Here is an 8,750-nt window from a genome sequence, read left to right on the forward strand (position 1 = left end):
TAGGGGGGAGTTAATGGAAACAAACAGGACGTGAGGCCCCGCAGCTGCCCGCCCGCACAGCGCTCCCTGGGCCGGGATGGGGAGCGCAGGGCCGGGGGCTGCTCCTGCTTCGCGTGCCTCCCTCCCTTCGCCGGCTGCCGGTGCTGCGGACCGGGCGCACGGCGCTCTTCGGGAGCGCGGATCCGACGGGCGGCACAGGAGCTGGCGCTCCGCGCGTCGCTCGCCCCAAGCGCTGCACGGAGTCACCTGGCTCAGCCGGCTCCCCCCCTCGTCGCATTGTGGTTGCGGGAATTTGCGGGGACCTCGAGGCCGCAGCAGGCCGAGCCCTGAGCGACCGCGGGCGCAGCTCCGTCCCTGCGGAGCTGCCAGCCTGAAAGATTCCTGCAGCGTTTCACCAGTACCCAGTGTCACGGTTACCCCCACACGTAAGGGAGAATACGGCAGAAGATTAAAACAGGATTTTCCATCTGGGTTTCGCTTCTGAGCTAAAGAAGCCATTACCACGACTGCAGCGTTCATTTTATTAGTTTCTTTCCATTACTCCTAACTCCTGGCAGCAGCTTAGAGAATCCCTCCCTGGCCTAGATGGTTTCTTCTCTCTGCTCACTCTGCCGTCATCGCTGAGCTTATTTAATCTTTCCTCATCAGTCAGTCTCTCCTGTTCCCTTAATCACACAGCTGCCTTTCCTTCAACTCCCTCTCAGTTGCTCATTTATGTGATGGTGGCATGGTAGGCAGTAATCCTGCCATTGTTAACATTTCCTGTTGTGGACTTTGGGGTTATTTTTGTTCGGAGTAGCTGCTGTGTGCTGAGGGCTGAGTAAAACCCCAACACCCCACAAGAAAGGCAGCGTGCCCAGATAATGATATCTGGAGGACAGAGGCTCAGGGCAGCGCTGCTCTGCAGGCTGCTGGTGGGAGAAAACCCACCACTCACACTTGAAATTAAACACACAACTGCAGCTCCAAGAACTTAATCAGAAACATGCTACCAGGAAAAAAAAAAAAAAAAAAAGTATAACTCATTTGAAAAATTGCTAGAAGTGTTATTGCTTGCTACCATGTGCTGGCTTGTGGTATTTACACTGCAGCAAGACAGCTGCATCACTGCCTTGTTAGCAGCAGGAGACACTGGGCAGCCAGCACCTCACCCACCCACAGGCCGACTCCTTGCTGGGACCTAGGGTTGAGATGCACAGTCCTGAAGCCATTGCTTAGCACCAACACAGCATCTACCAGAGTACAACCCCAAATCTTTAAATCCTACTCAAAGACTCACCCTGTGCTCAAGAGCTTTGGGTCCCAAGAGCAGCCCTGAAACTGGGAGCAAGGGGGGGTTGCTGCTTGGAGCCTGGCAGAACCATTCCTGAAGCTGAGCAGGGTAAGAAAACCACAGCTTGAATGCAAGAGCTTGGACTGTTCTTGGAAACAGACGCACAATGGAAATGCTTTCCATCAGTCATCTCCTCCCAGCAACTGTTGAAAACAGCATAATCTGCTAACACAGAAAAGCTAAATTGCTTTCAGACGAAGTACTGAGAAACTACTTCTGTGACTTGATTCAACTCACATCTGAGCTGCGCGCTCCGACAGCTCCAGCACTTCTCAGCTGCTTGAACTTTCTGTCACAGCTCATCTTTTTCCCAGTTTGCATTTCTCCAGATTTACATTTTAACCCTTTGTCACAGCAGTGTTTTTAAAACAACTTTGGATACAGCAGATGTTTAAACAATAGCAGAGTGCTGAGAATTCTTTTAAAGTGAATTGCATGGATGCTACGGGTTGAATCAAAACAGGAGAAGCAAAGCTTCAGAACAAGGTGAAGATTAAACTGTCACATCCTAATCCTGCAACATTTTTTATGTATTAAAAACTGCTTTAATCAGAAGGCAAACAATGAAATCATTTTTCATCTCCTGAGCTCTTTTGTTGCTCCCAAGTAAAGACGAGCCACGTTCTGTACTTCTGATTACAATGAAAGCAGCGCCATTACACCAGGGAAGAATTTGGTCTGACTAGTTCTCTGTGGAGTAGCTATTGACAACACTCCCCACGTACCTTGTATTGTTGAGAAAACAGAGAGCTAAAGTTGTGCCAAAAGACATAGGGCTAACTCCCTTTTCCTGACCTCTGGCTGAACTGGAGCTCCTGGATGTGAGCGACGCTTTCCCTCTGTATCCCTTCTGATGCCTGGGCTTCCTTCAGCAGTGTGCCTGCAGGCCTGACCAGCAAGCTGCACCACTACACCCAGACTTGACCGCAGCTCCCAGCCGTGCACTCCACAGGACGTGGCATCTTGTCATCCGATTTTAGATGCGATGCTGTGAGGCGGCTCATGCAAGGTGGGAGTGATGGAGCCCGGCAACCAGGGCTCACAAGCACTTTATATAATTACTAACCACTGCTTTCTAAATAAGTTTGTTTTATTAGTACCAGGGCATCTTCTTTGGTGTGGACTGAATAAACAAGCAACAGTATGGACATCTATGGGAAGATTTCAAAGACGAGAGGCAGCCCCACCCTTTCAGCCCTCACACTCCTGCCTCCTAGCCTCCCCAGCTCTGCCCCCTCTGAGGTTCTTTGCTGAACAGCCATGCTTGGTCTTGCACACAGGCCTTTTCTCCTGTATGGGCATTACCTCTTACCCTCACTCCAGCACTCAGATGGCTTAATCCAAGTGATGTGTTTTTTCTTACACTTAGTTTTCCCAGCTTTCCTCTACCCCTCACACAGGCAGGGCTGTGGTGCTCACAGAGCCAGCTAAGCTAACGCACAAAACCCATACATTAACACAAAGCAGCTCTACTCAGAGGGGAGAGTCTGACTGTCAGAGCAGTGAAGTACCCTGACTGGTAACATGGTTATGAAGCTGTATGAGACTGAATCACTGCTTACGTGGCTTGCTCCCAGGGTTACATCATGGTAACAGATAACAGACTCAGCTGTGGTCCGCTTTGCATCATGCTTTGTGCTTGGATGTTTCAGAGGATCCAGTCTTTTCTTGTCACTACATCTCAGCTTGAAGTCTTCCTATCTTCCACCATGAAATTCCACTGGGAAATTACTCTTCTTTTGTCCATTCTTTTTCAACAGTTATTTGCAGATAATTTACTGCTAGCAAAACTGTGTCAATAAATCAAATGAAAAATAAACAACTCACTCTCAGTGAAAATATCCTTTTACACATCAAGTAAATGTTTGTAAAACAGGCCCATAACTTTTGTTATATTTTAAAAGTAATCTCAAACTAATAAAAAAAAATATTTGTTAATTATCTGGAATTTTCAATTTCCTATTCTGCATGGGAACCTAAGCAATTAGACACATGGTATGGTTATTAGCCAGGAAAGGGTCAGGATTAAAATAGGTCCTCAAAATTTGAAAGTACTAAAACACAGCAGTGATCTTGGCTGCCTAAACTTAAAATAAAGTGTTTTGTGTTAATTGCTGGAACAGATTAACAATGAGAAATACCACACCACTGAATGACTCGGAAACGTGGTGCCTGGCAGGAGAGAGGAGGCTCGTGGACAGCGTATGAGCTACCAATTTACCTGCAAAGGTAATTATCTGATACAATCATAGCTGATAAGGAACAAAAAGCAAAGTGTTGTTTGGTAGCTCCTCTGGGATCCCAGAAGCTCTAAGAGCCATGGGACTCTTGATGCAGAAGTCTTTCCTTTCATCAGATAAAAGTAATCATGTATTGAATTTGTAGTGCTAAGCATCACTGAGATATTAGACACTAAAATTATGATCTCGTTTGATTTCCACACCCAGTGTGGAACTACAGCTTGCAAGGCATCCTGTTGCCAAAGGAAGTATAGCAGAAGGAGAATCTTCACATCATCCTAGCTCAGTGCCATTATCATTCTTTAAATCAGTACTGTAATGACAGAAAACAGGTCCCAACATTCTTCTTAGCATCATTAGACTAAACTCTTGCACCTGATGAACAGACATTTTATGCTTACATATACGACACAGGTTCAGATCAACACCACTTCCAGCAGAGGAAGTCAGCATACATCCTGTGCTGTGCTTCATATGAAACTTCATCATCTGACAGTTGCTTATGTGGAATGCGTCTAAGTCCATTACCATTATTTATGTTCAGACTTGCCCATGGTTAAAAGTCACATGTATTAGCCTTACACTTCATTACAAATCAATTTGATTCCAACTCTTAGAAGAAAAATGCAAAAAATATAAGTTTAAGTTCACAATTTCAGCTCTGGCTACTTCACACTAATTCAGCAGGGGAACAACCCAAAAGACAGCATACTTCATTGATGCAGCACTTCTTTGCTACAAATGGACATTCTCTGAAGAAGCTGGCTGCCTGGAAAGTGAGCTGTGTTAGGAAACTTCTTGAGGTATGCAGGAATCACAGAATGGGGTTTGGAAGGAACTTCTGGAGATCATCTACATCCAACGCCCTTGACTAAAGCAGGTTCCTTAGAGTAAGTTACACAGGAAGATAAGCAGGTGGGTTTTGAATATTTCCAGATATTTAAAAAAAAAAAAAAAAAAAGGAAGAGCCTGGCCCCATCCACTTGACTACCATCTTTTAGATATTTATAAGCATTGATCAGATCCATCTCCTCAGTCTTCTCTTCTCCAGGCTGAACAGCCTCAGGTCTCAGCCTTTCCCCACATCAGAGATGCTCCAGGACCCTCATCATCTTTGTGACCCTCCACTGGACTACCTCCAGCAGTTCTGTCTTTCTTGAACTGGGGAGCCCAGAAATGGACACAGTACACCAGACGTGGCCTCACCAGGGCAGAGCAGAGGGGAGGATCACTTCATTTGACTTCCTGACCACACTCTTTTTAGTGCACTCCGGGATGCCATTCCCCTTTTTGACTACAAGGGCATTCTGCTGGCTCATGGCCAACCTGTTGTCTATCACAACACCTGCGTTGTTCTTTAGAGCTCCTTTCCAGCAGGTCAACACCTAACCTGTACTGATGCATATGGTTATGCCTCCCCAGGTGCAGTACTCTACACTTGCCATCGCTGAACTTCATTAGGTTCCTCTCTGCCCAGCTCTTCACACTGTCCAGGTAATCAGTGAATGGTAGTGCTGTCTTCTGGTGTGTGAACCATTCCTTCCAGCTTTGTATCTTCAGCAAACTTTCTGAGAGTACACTCCATCCCTTCATCCAGGTAAAAGAGGAAAATATTGAACAAGGCATTGCCCTGGGGTATACTTAACAGGCTTCTTCACAAAGTGGTTGATGCCCCATACTTGTCAATGTTCAAGAGGCATTTGGGCGCTGCCCTCAATGATATGCTTTGACATCGATTAGCCCTGAAGTTATCAGGCAGTTTGACTTAATGAACCATTCTATTATATTACTGGACACAGCACCTGAGGGAGCACTGCTAGTTTCAACGAGCCCTCCAACCAGGCTCTGCCGCTGATCACAACCTCTAAGCTCTGCCAATCAGCCAGTTCTTCATCCACCTCATTTGTCCACTCATCTAGCCCACACTTCCTAAAGCTCACACTTCCTAAAGCTCACCTGTAAGGAAGTTACAGGAGACAGTGTCAAAGGCTTTGCTGAAATCAAGTTAGACAACATGCACTGCTCTCTCCACATCTACCCCTCAGTTACAGTAACCTGTGAACTACAGTAGTTGTCAGTCCAACTAATGAGGTATCATACACAAGGCATGCACTTGTCTTGTTCATTTACACTTTCTGATCTCCCAGGTTGCAAGGACTGGCTCTCCACTGGAGCTACATCTGATTCAACTACATCAGCAGCTCCACATTTAGGTCTTTGTTTTGACTTTCAAAAGTCCCAGCCCTCTGGGCTCTGGCCATGAGCAAGTCATAGGCTCATCACAGCCCTGAGGCTTCATTTTTCCTACTCTCTGCTGCTGGTGTTTCTGGTGGATATGATTTGCAGAGCCATCCAAGCAGTCCAGGCTGCACTGCCGTAAGCTTGAATCTATATAACAACTGTTACACTGAGGTATTTGAAGACTATATATATATATATATATATATATATATATATATATATATATACATACATATACATACACACACACACACATTCTATAAGGAGGCTGCCTATAGCTGCGATGAGAGAGAGAATTGTGCCTTATACCACAAACCTAAGGAGATGGAAATCCAAGCTGTTGGTTGGGCGGTATGTGGTAAGATGATGTTTTGATCAGCAAAAGGCTAAAGATGCATTTTCACTAGAGACCTTCAATAGCCAGCAGGCTACGCAGTAGATAACTTCCCCTTTAGAGTGGGCAGTGACAATTTTAGAGTTCAAACCATGCATTTTTCTATGCATGACTTCATCTGCTGCATGGCATTTTTAGAGCACACTGTGACAAACCTTCCAGGAATCCCAAACACAAATGGAAGCTCTACTGAATTATTTTAAACAGTTGAAGAACACCATCAGTGAGGCCACACAACTGTGTGGAATGTGATGAATTTCCAGGAATAGGATTGTTCCCGGAGATTGTGTAAAATACAAGCAGAACAAGGGAACAAAGGTAATGCCATGGTCTCTGCACTACTAGGCTATTCTAGTTTGTGAAAAGAAGAACGAAGAAAGCTTACCAGGCTAACAGGAAACCTATATATCAAAACTCTGAAACAAAACAATACAAATTATCTCAGCATAAGATGTAATTTGTCCATGATTTTATCTTGTGAAATCAAATTCATTTTTAGCTTGATCTCAGTGTTGATGAAGGTGTTAAGAGCTCTTTGCTCGTGCTTCCGTCTAATAATAATAAAGGAATGTCTTCATGGCTATTAAGTATAAGGGCAGAGGCAAATATTCCATCTAAACAAGTAAACTCTGCAGTTCTGAGTGGAAAGAACAATGCATCTGGGAATTCAAAAGCAATAGGAAACATCTCCATTCACTAATCAAGAAATCCATTTTGCTGCCTTGATTCATGTCAACTAAAACCCGCTCTAAGGCACAAGACAAGCATGGTGTTTTCAAAATGAAGTACCACACAGAATGGTCTCTGGATATAATGAATGCAAACATCCCAGCAGAGCCCTTCATTCAGGTAACCTCTACTACAACATACTGGAGGAGGAAAACTGACATATTTAAATAAGGTCAATCTGAAAGGTATGAAATATAGTAATTTCCAGAGCTAGAAATATTTGCTGTTCAGCTTTATCTAGTACAGCTCAGGTCCTGAAAATTACTATTATGTAAAGATTGCAACTTTAATAAGGTATGAGGTATCAAATCCAGGTGACACCATGGCTATTGCACAGTGCTTGCATACTTCCAACTTCTGATGGTCTGTCTTTTCATCATATACAAAAATGTTTATTTCTTTTGGTTGTTTACTTTTTGGTCTAGCACAGAGAGACAGGAATATAAAAACCCACTTATGAGTCCAAGGATATTCAAGTAGATACAGTCAGCTTTATCAAGGTTTAAATAGCAAACAATGACACGATAGTTACTTTCCATATCTACGTACTGCAAAGAACAGTCTATGTCTATACCGCTCACCCCTCAATTGCCACCAACAGGGCTAAAAACCTAACTGTCATCTGGGTGATGCTATCCAGAGCCACATTCACACATTGTCAGAAAGGGTGCTGATCATGCCAGAGTTGTGCTATGGGCAATACTACAATTTGCAGTACAGGTAGAGAGGATACCAGTGCTTTGGCTTCTGCACTTGGCTTAACTTAGCTTATACACATGTATACTCACATGTAGTCCGCACAGCTGCAGAAATATCTGCAGGAGGGGGCAGAGAGCACTGTACCATCAGTTTGTGCCAGCTCAAACTATTAATAGAATTTCAGCTTAGCCCTGCAACAGCACCGTATGCCAGAAAACATCTCTTGCCTAGACTCACATTTGGAAAAAGCAGAGATGTCAGTCTACCAAGGGAGATGCATTAGAAAATGGGAATCAAACTTTTGTCCTTCAGACTTATGTTTTGCCATTACATCCACAGCACTTCTCTGGTGTGAACTTCAGTCTCCTCAATGCAGAGGAAGTCCCTCATGCAAGGCAGCGTTGTGCAGAGATCCTGAACTAGACCAGAACAGGGATGGAGAGTTGCCTGGCACAGTCCAGAGGACAAGCTTGTAGCCCAGAAGCAGCACAGCTGTGTTAGCTAAGAGAGAGCAGCTCAGTCAGAACAGGGCAGCCTGCATTCCTTCTCCTGACACGTCCCTTGACCTCAGTGAGAGTAACTCCTACAGGAAAAATGTAAAGTACCATTTCTGGGTTTTTTTTTTTTTTTCCAGTATAAGAAATACAAGTATACTAGTGGCTTAAGTTCTATACATTTGAAAGGAACACCATGATTTTATGAAAAAACAGAAACATGGGAAATTATGAGTAACTCAGAAAAAATAAAAGCAACAGCAACATCAGTGAAAGCAATGCCTAAGCAAGGCTTTGATAATTACACCCAGAGCCACCCAAGCAATCTTATTGTGTGTTTTTAGGTAGGTAGGTCGAGCTCCTCTTCTTCACTTTCAGTGTTCCTCCTAAGACCTACTAGGTAAAGTTAAAAGCTGAAAATGGATTTTATATAGATGCACACTTGAAACACCGATTCATGCTCTCTTGCAGAATTCTTTAGAAGTGGGAGGATGATTCAGCACAGAAGATACCGCATTCAGAACACAATTTCTGCAGATTTCTTTGAATGAAGACTATTTACATCATATTCCCCACAGGATATCAGATAAAGAATAAGTATCAAAAGAACATGATGAGTA

The 8,750-nt window shown here is 44.1% G+C and overlaps 1 long non-coding RNA gene across 1 annotated transcript; it reads left to right on the plus strand.

Moving 5' to 3' along the window:
- The first annotated feature begins 189 nt into the window (after nucleotides 1-189).
- Nucleotides 190-3,271, plus strand: LOC146543713 (uncharacterized). The gene is made up of 2 exons (XR_014885153.1): nucleotides 190-2,342; nucleotides 2,431-3,271. It is a non-coding gene; the product is annotated as an uncharacterized LOC146543713 (long non-coding RNA).
- The last annotated feature ends 5,479 nt before the right edge of the window (nucleotides 3,272-8,750 follow it).

The sequence above is a fragment of the Meleagris gallopavo genome, chromosome 10 (assembly GCF_905368555.1).
Source record: "Meleagris gallopavo chromosome 10, MGAL_WU_HG_1.1, whole genome shotgun sequence".
In the NCBI taxonomy this organism is placed as follows: Eukaryota; Metazoa; Chordata; class Aves; order Galliformes; family Phasianidae; genus Meleagris; species Meleagris gallopavo.